This window comes from Triplophysa rosa, linkage group LG16 (assembly GCF_024868665.1).
Source record: "Triplophysa rosa linkage group LG16, Trosa_1v2, whole genome shotgun sequence".
NCBI lineage: Eukaryota > Metazoa > Chordata > Actinopteri > Cypriniformes > Nemacheilidae > Triplophysa > Triplophysa rosa.
The window spans coordinates 3,546,938-3,564,973 of NC_079905.1; the positions used below are offsets into that span (position 1 = coordinate 3,546,938).

Here is an 18,036-nt window from a genome sequence, read left to right on the forward strand (position 1 = left end):
GGAGAGATATTGCTGTCAAAACTTAACAATTATTTACATCCAATAAATACCTGCATGATGATGTCATGCTGTAGTGCAACAAATAAACTTTGTTTTAACGTTAAGAAGAACATACTATACTTCTATGCATATCTGACACAAAACAAATGTGGTGTAATAATAACAAGAATAATTGGAGATGCATAAGCCTATCAATCATAACATTTTACACATGAAGCATATCACATACCACAACATTTTGTCATTATATGGTGAACTACAATGACAGTAGGCAAATATGTTCTGGAAGAACCCGTACACATGCACCTTCCATATCAGCCGACAGGCTTCACAAAACCTCAGCAAACACCTTCACACAGGCAGTCAACAGCTTTTACAACATCTTTGTTTGTTTGCTTTGACTTATTTGTGCATGCACTGTGTATGTACTGTACATGCTTGTTTTACAGGTGTGCAGCTGTACCTGAGATCCCATCCGATAAACTTCTAATCGATTGGGGTGAAGACTTTATCGCCTCTCCTCGTCTCTTGTCATGCAAGTAATACACTTAGCAGCACACCTTTACAGAGTTTCAACGCTAACGCCACGAAACCATCGTCGTTGCGATAGCGTGTCTCAAAGACGCCGACAAAATGAAACTACAGATTCCTCCTCATGTTAAAGGAATGGGCGTGTCTGACGGTGTTGTGAAAGGTGTGTTGGAAGCAAAGCTCTCTCATCATTCTCGCGATATCTACGGGATCTGTGCGGGCCAAAATGTGGTCCGACACGAGCAGTGTCCCAGGCCTAGTCCAGCATATCTCTCGACTATGGGAAGCCGAAACACGAGGTCTTGCGGGTACTTCAAAGATACCCATTTCAACATACCACGGTTTGGGACAAACTAGTCGTAATTTGAAATACTATTTATGTCAGATAGAATGGGAATTGGGCTTGTCTTTTCATCCCCGTTATGCACAAAAAGTCGAATTAATCAAATGTACACACTGTTGGAAGGTAGAGTATGGTCAACTGTACGTAGCCTTTAGTCAGGTTCATTACAGCTGACGATGAAAACAAGCGAAAACTTCAACAGGTTTGATCATTTCAGAAGAATATTGTGTAAACAAGCTAACTGCTATTTGTGCTGCTCCTGGATATTCTCGCCATTGCTGGTAGGTATACTTTACTTTAGGTTTATGGATAACTAGCCTGTTATGAATATCGGTTTAAAACGTGGTTTGGCTACGTTGAAGTTAAACGTTTTAATGGTGTGACATTTTGGATTAAGAGTGATTTATTTTATTTTTAGATAATGGTCAGGCTTTGGTTTCACTTTAGGCGGATTTGGTTCGCTGTGTTAAACTGGGTCTAAAACCAATGTATTTTACTTAGTATAGCTAAGCACTACAGAACTGCACAATATTGTATTTTGTAAAAAAAAAAAAACAAGCCGTGAAAAAGCAAAATATGTGACAAAAACATTTTTCAAGTCACAAAGTCAGTTGTCAGTAGGGATGTAACAATATCAAAATCTCACCGTATACGATAATACGCCGATATAACGTCTACGGTACGGTATTTGTTGCAATATTTTAAATGACAAATGCTGACTTGGAAACGTGCCATAAGCATCCTATTTTCTTGATCCTCTAATCATAACTGTTGCTTAGAGGTATGAGTTATAGTATGAGATGGGTCAAATGACCTAAAAATTGACCAGATTGACCTTACCAAACGTAACATCCATTCTTTTTTCTAACATTCTCTATATTAGGCAAATATGGTGTAATAATAACAAGAATAATTGGAGATGCATAAGCCTATCAATCATAACATTTTACACATGAACCATATCACATACCACAACATTTTGTCATTATATGGTGATAACCTTCAACAGGTTTGATCATTTCAGAAGAATATCGTGTAAACAAGCTAACTGCTATTTGTGCTGCTCCTGGATATTCTCGCCATTGCTGGTAGGTATACTTTACTTTAGGGATAACTAGCCTGTTATATCGGTTTAAAATGTGGTTTGGCTACATTGAAGTTAAACGTTTTAATGGTGTGACATTTTGGATTAAGAGTGATTTATTTTTAGATAATGGTCAGGCTTTGGTTTCACTTTTGGCGGATTTGGTTAGCTGTGTTAAACTGGGTCTAAAACCAATGTATTTTACTTAGTATAGCTAAGCACTACAGAACTGCACAATATGACCTAAAAATTGACCAGATTGACCTTGCCAAAGTTAACATCTATTCTTTTTCTAACATTCTCTATACTAGGCCTGGAAGACCTATCGTTTCATACCGTCATGTGTCCTAGATAATATTGAAACAATTTTGCTATTGCGATAACACGATATCAGTAATATCGTTACATTCCTAGTTGTCAGTATAAGTCCAAGTACATACATGTACTGTAAATAAGAGATTATTGAGGGCACAGTTTATATTGTTCAGCCAGATAATCTTGTTGTATATTATATTAAAAATAGAGTTTTACACAAACATCGTTAGATCACTATAGCAACAGTATGTGTAACCATTTTTAATGTTAGAATTATTTTATTATTAGGAAAATTTACATTACCTATTTTTACGATGTCTGTCCACAGGAATGCACTTTCAATATTTCTATACTGTTTTATGTTCTCAAACATAAAGAACAAAATAGAACAAAATGCGAGCTGCAGGACTTGTGCTGGTTGGGATTCATCTCGCCTTTGCTGGTAGGTAACTACCGCATACAGGTTTCGGTTGATAGCAAAACTTAAAAGTAACCATAGGTCTAGTGTCACTGTGTTGCTTGCAAGGTGTTTCTTATAAAAGCTGCTTATTCAACAACGCCATAAAGAGCATAGTATCCTACAAACATATTTTTAGACCCATCTATAATTCATATTTACCCATCTATTTTGGATTTACTCACTTTATACCAACATATAGCAAATAGAGTAGTCCAATATTCAGTATGTCATCAGCCTTTATTTCTACATAATTATTCTGTGCTGTACTGTATAGCTAGTGTTGTATACAGTGTTTCCAGTTTTCACACATTGTATATCCAAAAAAACTGGACCTAGACCCAAGTGGATGATACTAGACCTGGTTGTATGTCTTTAGGACTTTGAGTAGTTTGTTTATCTTATTTGTAACTAAGGTTTTGCTTTTACATTATGCTGCATAAACTCTACTATCAGTGGATTGCCATACAATTGAAAAAATCTGCAAAATCTTTAATAATGTTATATAATACTTATTTCCAAGTCATTTTACCTATATTTTCACTGTCTGTCTACAGGAACACACTCTCTGCAGTACTTCAGCACTGCTGTGTACGGAGACATTAACATCCCAGCGCTAACAGTTGTTGGGATGGTCGATGGTCAGCAGTTCATGTACTTTGACAGCAACACAAATAAAGCTGAGCCAAAGACAGAGTGGATGAGACACTATGAAGGAGCAGATTACTGGGACAGAGATACTCAGATTATCATTAATCGCTATGAGGAATACAAAACCATCATGGAAACTATAATGAATCATTACAACCAGTCCATGTCAAGAGGTACAGTATATTGACAGAAATCAACCAACAAACTTGTGATGATTTGGAGGCTCTCTCTGATGTAACATGCTCAAATGCTATAGTATGCTCATAGTATATTCTGATCTCTATACAGCGACTAAGGAGCTCCAAATGGAAATTTAAATGCAAAACCGAATAACAAATCTGAATAACAAAATGACTGCAGATAGCCTTGGCTCACCCTATAACAGGCCTTCAGAATTTACGGAACAGCAGTCACGTGTCACCCTGAAAGTGTTTCCAATGTTGATGAACTTAATGATAATCAACACTTAAAATTTGTTTGTAAAATTTGCTTATAGGCCTCATAGAGGAGTAGATGATTTTTTGTTGAATTTACTTGCTCAACACTTGGAAGGGAATGGGTCTTATGCTAGACTTTTATTTGTTGATTTTTTCCCTCTGATTTACACAATTGAACCTTATGTTCAAACGTAGGCTTTTAGAATGGGACACAAACACTAAGGGTAAATGGAACCCTGTCAGACCAAGTTTGCTCCTCCACGAGGTCCCCGCAAGGATATGTGCTTTCACCCATATTATTTATTCTCTACATGAAAATGTGTCAAGATGGGAAAATAGAACAACTTTAAAGTATGCTGGTGACACTGTTAGTCAGCTCCAGCCGTGGCAGATTCTAAAACATTTAATGTTGATTACTTTTCTTAGATGTTCACACCTTTCAGATGATGTATGGCTGTGAGCTTGATGATGATGGGACCACTCGAGGATACTTGCAGTACGGTTATAATGGAGAAGACTTAATCAGCTTTGATAGGAAGACACACAATTGGACTGCTGGAGAAACTTATCCTGAAGCTGTCAATATCATGGATACTGGTAGAGATAAAACAACATACTGGACAGCATACCTGGAGAGCATGTGCTTTGAGCGAATGAAGAAGATTGTGAGCTATGGCGAAGACACTCTGGAGAGAAAAGGTACAAATATCAGATTCTTTGATGGTTGAAAAACCTTTACCTTGTTAGCAGGTAAGGCAAGAGTATACATCCAGAAGTTTAATCTTTTAATTTAATTCTCTGAAATTTTGTAAAAATCTGTACTGATGAGTTTTCTAGTGCGAAACAATGAAGTGGATATGTGAGTAAATGAGAATAGGTCTTAAAACCAAATACTGATATAATGTTATTTTCGCTATATTTATGTCACTTCAACATGTCACTGAGAAATAATGTGTGGTTTTAGTATAGCGTAAACCCATGATAATGAATTTCTTTTCTCTTTATAGTTGTGCCTCAGGTGTCTCTACTGCAGAAGAACTCCTCGTCTCCAGTAATCTGTCATGCTACTGGTTTCTACCCAAAAAGCATCACAATGACCTGGAAGAAAAACAATGAGGATCTTAATGAAGATGTGGAGGTCAGTGCAACTTTACCAAACTAAGATGGAACGTTCCAGAAGAGCATCAGTCTCTCAGTGAAGTCTGAGGAGTGGAAGAAGAATCCAGATGTCTACAGATGTGTCATTCAACATGTGGGAGCAGAGAAAGAGATTGTTGTCCTTCTCAATGAAAACAAAATCTTATCTATCTCAGGTATGTGTATGATACACAAAAGGTTTTTAATATGGCAGATATTATAGGTGGTGTATTTCATTGTCTGCCTGAAAAAAGTTTTGTCTGTTAATGTCAGTTATCATTGGTCATTTCCATCATGTTCACACAGAGCTTCACATTACTGTATTATTGAGTGTTTATATTGTGATATATTGTGCTGGTTTATTGCAGCTTCTGACAACATCATTGTGAAATGTTTGGTGTCCATCACTGTGGCAGTTGTTGTTGTTGGATGTGTGGTGGCTCTCATTGTCTTTGCTGTTAAAAAGAGGCTCATTGTGTGCAGGAAGTGCAGAGGGCTTCAGAGCTCAAATTTACCAGGTGACTTATGGTTTATAAATATGACTGCATTGTTCTGAATTACTGTGTATAATTCTGATCATTATTAAATCAATTTATATTTCTTTATTGTTACAGGCTATGTGAGGGGCAATAGTAAGTATTCTTTTCTTTTACACAGAAAAGTTTGAGCTCTTGTGTAATTTTGTTGCCTTTTAAAAGGTTTACAGTGTCTCACAGTACTACCTCCTGTTTTATTTAATAGCCACAGATGCTGCATTAGAAATGATAGATGAACCACAACTGTCCAGTGAACTTAAATCTGATCCTAGTTCTGAGAGGACCAGTCAGTGAAATCTAGCGGCGAGGTTGCAAATTGCAACCAACGGCTCACTCCCCCCCTCACTCCCTCCCTTTCGAAGCCCTACAACACCTGACACAACATGGCGAATTACATGCAAGGGACCTGCTATGTATATAGATAAAAATAGCTCATTCTAAACATAAAAACAAAACACTCCGTTACGTAAGCTCTTTATACACCTCTGAAGACATAGTTATCTGTCAACAGATCAAAAAATTACACACTGGTTCTTTAAAGCAAACTCTCTCCGTGTGTGTGTGAGCGCGTGTGTGTGTGAGCGCGTGTGTGTGTGAGCGTGTGTGTGTGTGTGTGTGTGTGTGTGTGTGTGTGTGTGTGCGCGCGCGCGCGTGTGTGTGGTTGGGGTTGGGGGGACTCTTTTCACTGTGGGGACCAAAATTGAGGTCCCCATGGGCAAAAAAGCTTATAAATCGTACAGAACAATATTTTTAAAAAAATCTAAAAATGCAAAACGTTTTTCTATGTTCTTTAGGTTTAGGGGTAGGGGATAAAATATACAGTTTGTACAGTATAAAAAACATTACACCCATGGACTGCCCCAACGGAGATAATAAACCAGACGTGCGTGTGTTTTAGACTTTTTTTGTGAATGTTTTGAAAGCACATACACGTGCGCACATAAATTTTTGCGCAAACTATTGTTTATAACTAGAGATGTGAATGTATTTAAGTAGTGTGTTGTATTTTAACTTTTTTTGCAATTAAAGTCTTAAAATGATCATTGAGAACACAACTAAGATTATTTAGTAAGCTCGGCACATTTTATTCTATAATCACTTCATCTCCTGCCTCCTCTTCATCTCTGTATCTGCCTCGTGTCTGAGAAAAAGATCTTGATGTGCTCAATGCATGTTTGAAAATCTTGATATTTCTTAATAGCACAAAGCTTAAAGAAAAACTGAAATTTAGCCCATAATTTATCATTTATCTTCATGACATCCTAAGTATATGACTGACTTTCTTCTGCAGAACACACTCTGAGTTATAATGACTAGGATGCTGTCTTTGTAATGCAATAATATGTAATATCTCAACGTCGAAATACCAAAAGGGTTTGAGTTTCAAAAATGCATCACAAACCTGGGAAAAGTGATGCTTTTATTTGACTGAAGAAAGGAGGTGATACAGCTAAAATGGCATGATAGTGAGTAAATTATGGGATACGTTTAATTTTTGGATGAAATATTTATTTATAAGTAGGTGCCTAAGACAATGAAGTGCCAAAAAAGAGGTAGGAAAACATTTCATTTGGATCTCATCTTTAGCGCTATAGTTTACTGTGTAAAAGTATTAATAAAATGTAAATATTTAATGCTATTTGTTACTTATATTACTTCCTTTTCTTATAATTAAAAAGGTCTGTCTTCAGGGCCAGCAGGGTGTATGATAAAAATGTCAGAATTCGAATATGTAAAATGAATGCATCAAAAAGTAAATAATGTCATTGAAGCAGTCATGGGATCAGCTTCTCTGTTGATGGTTTGTTTACATTTATATATTTATACTGAACATAAACTTTGTAAAACCTGTCTGAAAACATGTAGTTGCGAAGTGTAGTGTCTCTCTCACCTGACCTGAGTATTTTGTTTTCTGTTTAGTTAAATAATATATGGATACATTCTAAGAAAGTATATCTAAAATGCATACAAACATTTATTTTTTAAAAAGCAAGTAAAAGCTCACTTTTACAAAGCCTGATGCCTTATTTGTATTTTAAATTGCACTGATAACCAACATGATAACATACAGGTGCTGGTCATATAATTAGAATATCATCGAAAAGTTGATTTATCTCACTAATTCCATTCAAAAAGTGAAACTTGTATATTATATTCATTAATTACACACAGACTGATATATTTCTAATGTTTATTTCTTTTAATTTTGATGATTATAACTGACAACTAATGAAAACCCCAAATTCAGTATCTCAGAAAATTAGAATATTGTGAAAAGGTTCAACATTGAAGACACCTGGTGCCACACTCTAATCAGCTAATAAACTCAAAACACCTGCAAAGTCCTTTAAATGGTCTCTCAGTGTAGTTCTGTAGGCTACACAATCATGGGGAAGACTGCTGACTTGACAGTTGTCCAAAAGACGACCACTGACACCTTGCACAAGGAGGGCAAGACACAAAAGGTCATTGCAAAAGAGGCTGGCTGTTCACAGAGCTCTGTGTCCAAGCACATTAATAGAGAGGCGAAAGGAAGGAAAAGATGTGGTAGAAAAAAAGTGTACAAGCAATAGGGATAAACGCACCCTGGAGAGAGGATTGTGAAACAAAACCCATTCAAAAATGTGGGGGAGATTCACAAAGAGTGGACTGCAGCTGGAGTCAGTGCTTCAAGAACCACTACGCACAGACGTATGCAAGACATGGGTTTCAGCTGTCGCATTCCTTGTGTCAAGCCACTCTTCAACAACAGACAGCGTCAGAAGCGTCTCGCCTGGGCTAAAGACAAAAAGGACTGGACTGCTGCTGAGTGGTCCAACGTTATGTTCTCTGATGAAAGTAAATTTTGCATTTCCTTTGGAAATCAGGGTCCCAGAGTCTGGAGGAAGAGAGCACAGGCACAGAATCCACGTTGCTTGAGGTCCAGTGTAAAGTTTCCACAGTCAGTGATGGTTTGGGGTGCCATGTCATCTGCTGGTGTTGGTCCACTGTGTTTTCTGAGGTCCAAGGTCAACACAGCTGTATACCAGGAAGTTTTAGAGCACTTCATGCCTCCTGCCGCTGACCAACTTTATGGAGATGCAGATTTCATTTTCCAACAGGACTTGGCACCTGCACACAGTGCCAAAGCTACCAGTACCTGGTTTAAGGACCATGTTCTTAATTGGCCAGTAAACTCGCCTGACCTTAACCATAGAAAATCTATGAGGTATTGTTTTTTAGATTTAGATTCAATTTATTGTCATTGCACATGTACAAGTACAAGGCAACGAAATGTGACCTCTGCATTTAACCCATCCAGAGAGTAGTGAACACACGCACAGCAAGTGGTGAACACACGTACACCCGGAGCAGTGGGCAGCTATCACTGCAGCTGCCCGGGGAGCAAGTAGGGGTAAGGTGCCTTGCTCAACGGCACCTCAGTTGTTACCCGCCGGCCCTGGGAATCGAACCGGCAACCTTCTGGTCATGAGTCCGACTCTCTAACCATTAGGCCACAACTGCCCTTGTGAAGCTCTATACTTCACCCTATTGTGAAGATGCGATATGCCAGACCCAACAATGCAGAAGAGCTGAAGGCCACTATCAGAGCAACCTGGGCTCTCATAACACCTGAGCAGTGCCACAGACTGATCCACTCCATGCCACGCCGCATTGCTGCAGTAATTCAGGCAAAAGGAGCCCCAACTAAGTATTGAGTGCTGTACATGCTCATACTTTTCATGTTCATACTTTTCAGTTGGCCAAGATTTCTAAAAATCCTTTCTTTGTATTGTTCTTATGGAATGTTCTAATTTTCTGAGATACTGAATTTGGGATTTTCATTAGTTGTCAGTTATAATCATCAAATTAAAAGAAATAAACATTTGAAATATATCAGTCTGTGTGTAATGAATGAATATAATATACAAGTTTCACTTTTTGAATGGAATTAGTGAAATAAATCAACTTTTTGATGATTTTCTAATTATATGACCAGCACCTGTATATCCTATCAGCCCTCTTCTAAAATGTGAAGAGGTCAGACTTATAGACGAGACGTGTATTTTACAAGCTAAACGTATAATTGCTCTTAATTGGAAAAATATTAATGAGCCAAGAATTGAAAAGTGGGTTACAGAAATGGCGTCAAACATGTCAATGGAAAATATCACGTATATTGTCAAAAAGAAACAAAATGTTTTTGAAATTGTCTGGAAACCTTTTATTAACCTATTAAGGTACAATACAAATGTTGGTTGCATGCTACAACAAGAACGAGTTCTGGGGAGTAGGGTAGTAACATGATGTATAGCCTACATAGACTTGGGAAATACTCGTTACCTGATCTGGATTTCTCTCTTTATTCTATGTAATTATATTTTAATTTTTTAATTTAAGTTTTTTGTTTTGTTTTATGTTGTTTTGTGTTTTGTTTCGTTTTTTGGGAATGGGCTGATGGGAGGGGAAATTGTGGACCCTGTTGAGATATGCAAACTGAAAAAGTAATAAATATACTGTTAAAAAAAAATGATGTTAATTTTTACTGATACTTTTGCATAGTATGATCGCCTTGATCATTCAGAGGCTGGGGCTTTTGTTCAAGATGTGAAAAACTGGCTAATCCTGTTTGTGAAATGACAAAAACCCAGCCCTCGTCTTATCCATATAAAACCTGTTAATCAAATGAACAAAACCTACACACACCATCGGAGAGTGTGCTAACTGGACATTCGCTGTCATTTTTTAAGATGTCAGTGAAAAGTGAAAACATTCAACTGATTTGACAGTACAATTTTAGGATAAAATTGCAGGGATCAAACATGAGATCTGTGCTTTTGCTCCTTGGGATTCGTCTCGCCTTTGCTGGTAAGCAAAACATAAGTTGTGATGAATCTCTGTCTTGTGATGTAATCAGATGAAACTGTTTTATGTAAGGGTTGGACTACTTAAAGAATTCCAATTCTGCCAATGTTCTGTAAATTTTGGTAGCTTTTTATTGGTAGCTTTTCTTGAAAATAAAATGTTGCTAAAAACATTACATTAGATTCTAATGCTTTGTTTTTTTCTTCGACATCACATAAATCACCCCCCAAAACAACTCACTTATATCAACATTACAAAAACAATAATTCCTCGACTTGCTCAAAGAGAAGAAGCAAATGACTAAGATTGTCACTATTTTCACTATACAGAAAGTGAATGTATCGCTTGCTTGCAGGGTGTGTGTGTTCACATTACACTGGACGGGAGGTCAAATTGCACGTATGGTTTGCCAAGCCTGAGCAAATACATCACTTTTCTCACTTTTTACATTACCTACAAGACTGCATTGCGTGGATAAATTTTGTGTAAAATTTTATAATTAACTTCTTTGACGATATTGGGAATGCAGTATGGTAGCGTAAAGGTCTTCCTCAATTTAATGTTGTTGTTGAGAGTGAATGTTGAGAGACACTATCACGTCACGCTGTGTAATAATACAGACATACTTTCCTGAACCCCATACTTTCCTGTAACCAAATTGTTGCAGGTTTGATTCCCAATTCCCGAAAGGAAACGAGAGATTAGTTATTCATTCACAACTAGAAATTACTTGGCTCTCAAGTTCAACCCACTGATTCAATGATATTGTAGCTGTTTTAGCTCATTTCCACATTGCTTTCTGAAGCTGGTGTTGTGTGAAATTTTATTCACTTAGTGATGATAATAATAATAACATTAACAACATAAATACTAATAAAGTTGCATTGTTATTGTATATGTTAATGTTTATCTATATAAACTATCCCTTTTGTGTTAGAAACAAACAGTTCATCAGGGAGAATCACTCATGCCTTGACTGAAGAAGATCTGACAGATTTTGACTATGGTAAGTTTTAGAAAACAAGCTTTTTTGTTGCAGGTTAAATTAATTTATTTTAATACTTCAATGGTCTTGTGTGTATTTGTGTGCAGAAAGTTGCCCGTTTGTAAGTTGCCAATACAATATATATGGTATAGTTCTCTTAATTTATAGACTTTAAAGATTTACAAACTTATTTTATTAGCATGGCCTATATTTCAATTTATGGAATCTGCAATTTTTATGTATATTGATAATTGATAAAAAAATCGATAATTGTTGTTATATACGGCAGTAAGATAAGAATTGGGGGTGGAGCATGGAGTACAAATAAACCAGGGGGCCCAGAAACCCTACTGTAAAAAATGATTCGTGGCCCTAGTAAATATGGCTCAATTAAATAGGCTGATTTTCCTCAAAAAAATAAGTTTTGCACATTACTTAATTTCTTGCTATAAATGTTACAAAATGTATTGAGATTGCAGTTTGCTTAAAATAATGAGTAAACACAGCAAGTAATTTTTAGTAAAGTCGCATGAATCTGGTTATTAGTCAATTTGACTAAACATTTTAAGATTCGGTTAGATCATGTGACACAGCAGCTGCCATTTTCTGAAAATCATCTCCTCAGACGATAAAGGTGAGTAAACTTAACTTGTTGTATACTAAAATGTTTCATAAAATAAATCCCACCAATAGTGTGAAGATACATGTTTCTTAGTGTTTTCTTTTGAAATAAGTTTAATTGTGGTGGTGCACGTTTCTTGGTGTTTTAAATAAGCTCCTAGATATCAAATGTACAGAAACGTGCGTGCACAGCGCACTTCAACTTTTGTGAGAAGAAAGTTTATTTAAGTTGCTTAAATGAGATTTATGGTAAACAATCACGATTGCCTACTTTTATGAAGGCATGAAAACACGTTGATAGTTATATTCGCCGTTCAGCTCCTTGAGCTTTTTAGGTTCAATTTGACACAACGCGCCACATTAACAGACAACGTTTTTAAGTGAGTTAAAAAGAGCGCGAAGCCGTCATTGCTTTATTTCAAACCTTTCATCTGTTTATCTATACCGCGTGCGAGCGTTGCGATGCATCGCGACAAACGCCTTGTTAAAATGGTTTCTGTTATCTTTTGTCATGTATGTGGCATCTTGAGGTGCGGACAGGGTGTGACCGCTTACCGTGAGCTAGAAGTGCGAGGCGGAGTCTGGAGCGGGCTCAAATCTCTATGCATCTTGTTGGTTAGAAACCTCCTTAAAACCGCACACTGTCACTTTGCAGACACGATAGAGGAGAATTGTGTCGGCTAAGGCTAGTGATTAATTTATCTTTTATTGTAGTACTTATATAATTGTTTGTGTGTGTCATAAACGCATATTTTGCATACTGAGCAGTGGAAGTGAACAAAACACAGTAGTGTTAAGTACAATCAACTTTGTTAGTGTGACATTACACTATGGCAATGTTGTGAAGTTCTGGTAAAGTTCCATTATGTGACTTTAATACCTTTGTTTTATATTTTAGGAAAGCCAATTCCTGAATGAATGTTAAAAAATCTTGGGAGACCTAATTTTCATAGTGAGGAACTTATACAGAACTAGGTTAGAACTTATGCAGAATCCACATGATGCAGCAGACCTGTGCAACATAACAGTTCATATCGATTCTTTACATTCTTTTAATTATCAGTATGTATGTGTATATATTTTATTCTATTCTAAATTGATATTATACATTAATATCACATTGTTTTGTTTCAGGACAATAATGGTGAAGTTAATTAACCTTGCATAGCACACAGTAATCACCAGAGGGGGATACTCCAGATCTCCATATTCAGCTCAACACCACACTTAACATGCAAGCAAGACCACACACAAACATGATATAAATAACATAACTCTACACGGTTATCAAATGCACATACACACTCATGCATACAACACCACAAATATTAAAAACCATTAAAAACCACTAGCCTTAGCCATGTTGATGGTTACTGTTGTTATAATGTTTCAGAATGTCTGTTATTTAGTATCGTTTATTTGTTTTCGTTGTACAATGAAATTTACATTTCTGAACTGCTGTATGTTTCATGTTTAAATTATTCAGTGAAAAAATAAAGCTTTTAACATTTCACAGCTGTCCATTGTTTCTGTATTTTAGGTGTTAAGAACATAAAATTATTAATCTAAATGAGCTTACATTTGATCATGAGGGTAAACTAGACTTTTTTGGTAGAAATAACAAAAATGTGTTAGTAAAAACAACTTAAAATTGAGTCACACCAACCGAAAAAATTAAGCAAAATCCCTTGCTGGGAATAGGGTCAGGGTTACTCAAAAATTTAAGCAATGCCTACTAAAGAATTTAAGGTAATGCTGCTTAAAATTTCATGTAGAACTGTCTTAAAAAATTGGTCGCAAAAATGATGCACTATATTTTTAAGTAACTTCAGCGTAATTTTTTTTTCAGTGTATGAAGACTCTGAAGTTACACCTTAACTCAAGTTATTCCTTTTCTAGGGCATAGCCTACTTCCTAAACTATACCTACCATAAGAGGTTCTTATGTCCCACGTTACCAGGTGCTTTCCATGGTGGTGGTGCTGAATAAATATTGATCATTCGACAATCAATTATTCACAGGTACTGCTTTACTGCGTTATGTGAGGTGGCGGCGTTCTTTATAAAATAAGCACTTTAGAAATAGTTGAAGTTGCATTTATTAGGACTCATAGGATAAAAATAAACCAAATTGCAAACTAAATCCAACCTTCGATATTATTTAATTTTGAAATGAGTGTGAGAACCCGCAATCTCATGCCCAAATGTATCAACCCCGCTACACTAACTGGCAGTATGGTCATATCAAAGGATCTCAAACTTTGGGTCGGAGGGTCACGCAAAGCCACTTGCTGTTGCGATGCATTAAAAAAGTTTATTCCAGTAACTTACAATCACTTGTATAGTTCACACGTTTATTGTGCTTGGACACTGAATGCTCAGGCGGCGTATTTACAGCGCGAAGCATGTAGCTTATGGCCGCGTTTATTAAAGCATTAAAATATAATCAACATTATTAATCACACTTACAATATCAAGGGAATGAGATTAACAAGTATGCCATTATTGTGCAGCCCTACAATGAGGTATTTTGATATTGAAATTAAACATATTCATTCATGACAAGAAAAAGAAAAAGTAAAGTGAGTAAATGTGTGTTGTTTTCCCTATTTTCTATTTAAAAGGTGTGCCATGAGATAGCCTACCTTTGATTATACCTGTGTTTGGGAACCCCTTATTTATATTATCATATATGTTGCTATAGTGTTATTATTTACTCAACAAAAGCGCAGAACCCGGAGCATAATCAACAGCTATAGCAGCAAAAAAGAGCTGATTTCGGGGCTTTGTATTTGACAAAGTTAGACCAACACGATCCAAAAGCTATTTGCTGCCGTGGCAGGTTAACTTTTCTATCATTATAATTGCAGCATAAAGTGTAGCCAGGTTTTCAAGGTTTAAATGCACTAAATGCTCCGCGGTTGGCGCCATCTTTGATTTAGCCAAAAAATTGCAGTTTGACTAAACTTTATTTCCCAATCTTTCTCTTTAAATATACTCAAAATGTGTTGGGTTGCCAGCTGATGCACCTTATTTAGATAATATCATTAAAAAGCTAACAACCATAAGTGTAAAGACAATTATATTCTTTGCATGAAAACATGTCAACATAATATTCTTTTTAAGTTTAGAATTTTATTTGTAAAGACTGCGATGTAAAGAAGCTTTTTTCCACTGTGGCCACAGCGGGATGTACTCTTCACAGTGTTAAGGTATAGCTAAGAGTGCTCCAGACTAACCTTCCGAACGTATAACTTACACACTGTAAAAAAATCCCGTAAAAAAACAGATAAAGTACTGGCAGAAAATTACCAGTACATTTTCCTTTATTTTACGGACATTTCCATTAATGCTAAAATGCAAATGAATGCAGTGCAAAATGTAAAATACAGGTAAAACAACTGTAAAAATGAACACGGAAAATTCCTTCATATTAGTATATTGTGCCCTATTTTTACGGCTTTTTTTTAGAGTGCAGAAGGTATACTTAACTAAGAACGTTTCGGGAAACACATATTTACGGTAAGGTACAACTTAAGGTATAACTTAAGAACGACGTAGCGTTAAGAAGGTTTCGGGAAACGCGGCGATCATTCACACTGTACAACTAATTTATTCATTGTCGATTGATTTTTGTCTAATAAGTTTTTCCCGCCCCCCGCTCTCTCTCTCTCTCTCTCTCTCACTCTCTCTCTCTCTCTCTCTCTCTCTCTCTCTCTCTCTCTCTCTCTCTCTCTCTCTCTCTCTCTCTCTCTCCCTCTCCCTCTCCCTCTCCCTCTCCCTCTCCCTCTCTCTCTCTCTCTCTCTCTCTCTCTCTCTCTCTCTCTCTCTCTCTCTCCCTCTCCCTCTCCCTCTCCCTCTCCCTCTCTCTCTCTCTCTCTCTCTCTCTCTCTCTCTCTCTCTCTCTCTCTCTCTCTCTCTCTCTCTCTCTCTCTCTCTCTCTTAATTTTGTGCATATTATGTTTTAATGTACTTGAATGCTGTATGTTTCAGGATAAGTTAAGAAGGTTAACCACAGGTACAGTGGGTCGAGGACCAGGCAGACACGCACAGAGAACATCAGACTCAGGCTATAATTGGAATTGAAACATTGCTTGATTTAATGTAAATTTGAATGTCAGTTAATGACATTTATTAATGTAGTAAAGTTGGTAAACTATGCAAGTTATTTTACGAACTTATCTTTAAATGGGTTGATGTCGAATGGAGTTTACATTTATAAGTTGTCATTATATGTTTGACGTAAATTTGACTTGGCCAATAATTGTTTACCTTTGAATGTTTTACATTGATTTTGGTTACTGCTTCACTTCTTGAAAAGGTCTCCTACAAGTCATACTTTTACAAATATTTTTTTGGGCACTTAAATCACTGTCCTTAAGAACATTTCTATAACTTTTTATAAATATGGGCCCTCGCCTGTGTTTATGTTTGGGGAAATACCAGTAGATTTTGCTCCATGCAAGTGAGATTAGCTAGTGGGAACTGTGTCATTTCGCCATTGCGGTGACTAAAAAATCCAATTCATTACTTGCAATAAGTTTCGAGATATCTTGTGTAGGCCTATTTTGGTAATTGAATTAATCTTACGTTTCATTCATATAATGAAAAATCAAGTTTTAGGGCTACCCTTTACCAGAAAGAATGAATGTGCATTTTCCCCATATTCCATTTAAAAGTATTTTGGTGGCGAAATAAACCTGTTTAGGTGGTTTCTGGAATGAAATTGTTTGAAATATACTGTATGTAATACAATAAACATTTTTTAGCTAATGCTGCTCTCTACATTTTTAACTGATTGACATATGGACTATATTTCAGTAAGCCGTGCAATTTAAACATAACTTCTGATGTGCATTTATGTTCATGGAATTTATAATAAAAAAAGAGACGACTGTGCGCTTGATCTGCGCTGCATGACACATCACGTGTGGGGTTAGGGGCTACTACATCCCTGAAATTAGTTTGCAGGGAGGGATGTCTGGGTTATAACCAGTCCCGCGTTCGGCTTTTGCGGACCTGGGATAACGCATTCTTAGATTCCTTGTGTGCCCGTTATATTCAATTAACTTGTAAATGAAATGTTTAATCAACCACTGTAAAACAAGCCCATTCTCATGAATGAAATGTGTATAAATAACACGCGCTGTTGCAATATCGTGTAACTCCAAAACAACGGGTGTCAAATTTCCCGTTTTTCAAATTAAAATAACGAGAAATACATAATGCATCCCCTAAATGGCCTAGTATTAATCATCATTAATACTGATATAATGATTAATCTTAAAAATCAGAAACCGTTTAGCAATAAAATCCGAACAATATGTAGCCCATACAATTTTCATGAATAATTATTATTTTCTGTTCTTTTTTCCAGAGCGCATCATAAATAAATAACATTTTCTGCGCTACAGGTTTTGCTTCTTGTTCTGGTGTTAAAGTCTAAAGAGTTTTCTATTGATTTGTTCAACACAACGTGCTTTTATGCTACTAGTTTTTATTTATATAATAGGCTACAGATCAAAACCAAACAGACATGGAGATAGAAATGACAGAAAATGACATCAATGGATTTGTGGTGTAGCCTACGGTGGTTAGACGTCCCATAGTAAAACAAAAACAGTTTTTGTAATTTGTCATGTTAATAACGTTTCAAGTCCGTTATCTTATTTACACTGAATCCAGACCCAGATAGCACAATCCATCTGGTTTACGTCTATTTGACGTCTGCATTTACATCTGCAAGACATCTTAAATACATAGTTTGCTCATCTGCAATAGTCTCGGAGACGTCTGAACGTCTGTAATACGTCTGCTAAAGATCTGGAGATCTGCTGCTTAAAAACATCTGCTAAACATCTTAGAAAGAGCTGTTGTACATCCATTCTGAATCAGAATCAGAAGAGCTTTATTGCCAAGTGTGCTTGCACACACAAGGAATTTTCTTTGGTGTTGGAAGCTTCTAGTACAGACATTCAACACAATGACAATACAATATAATATGATTTACAGTCTAAAAGATTCTAAATTGTGCATATATAAAATAAAGACTATTTTACAGAAAATGGGGGATAATAACATATAAGAGACATTGT

General features: G+C 36.4%; 1 pseudogene; it reads left to right on the forward strand.

The window, feature by feature from the left end:
* Positions 1 to 748: 748 nt before the first annotated feature.
* Positions 749 to 17,614, forward strand: LOC130566751 (major histocompatibility complex class I-related gene protein-like; annotated as a pseudogene).
* Positions 17,615 to 18,036: the final 422 nt, after the last annotated feature.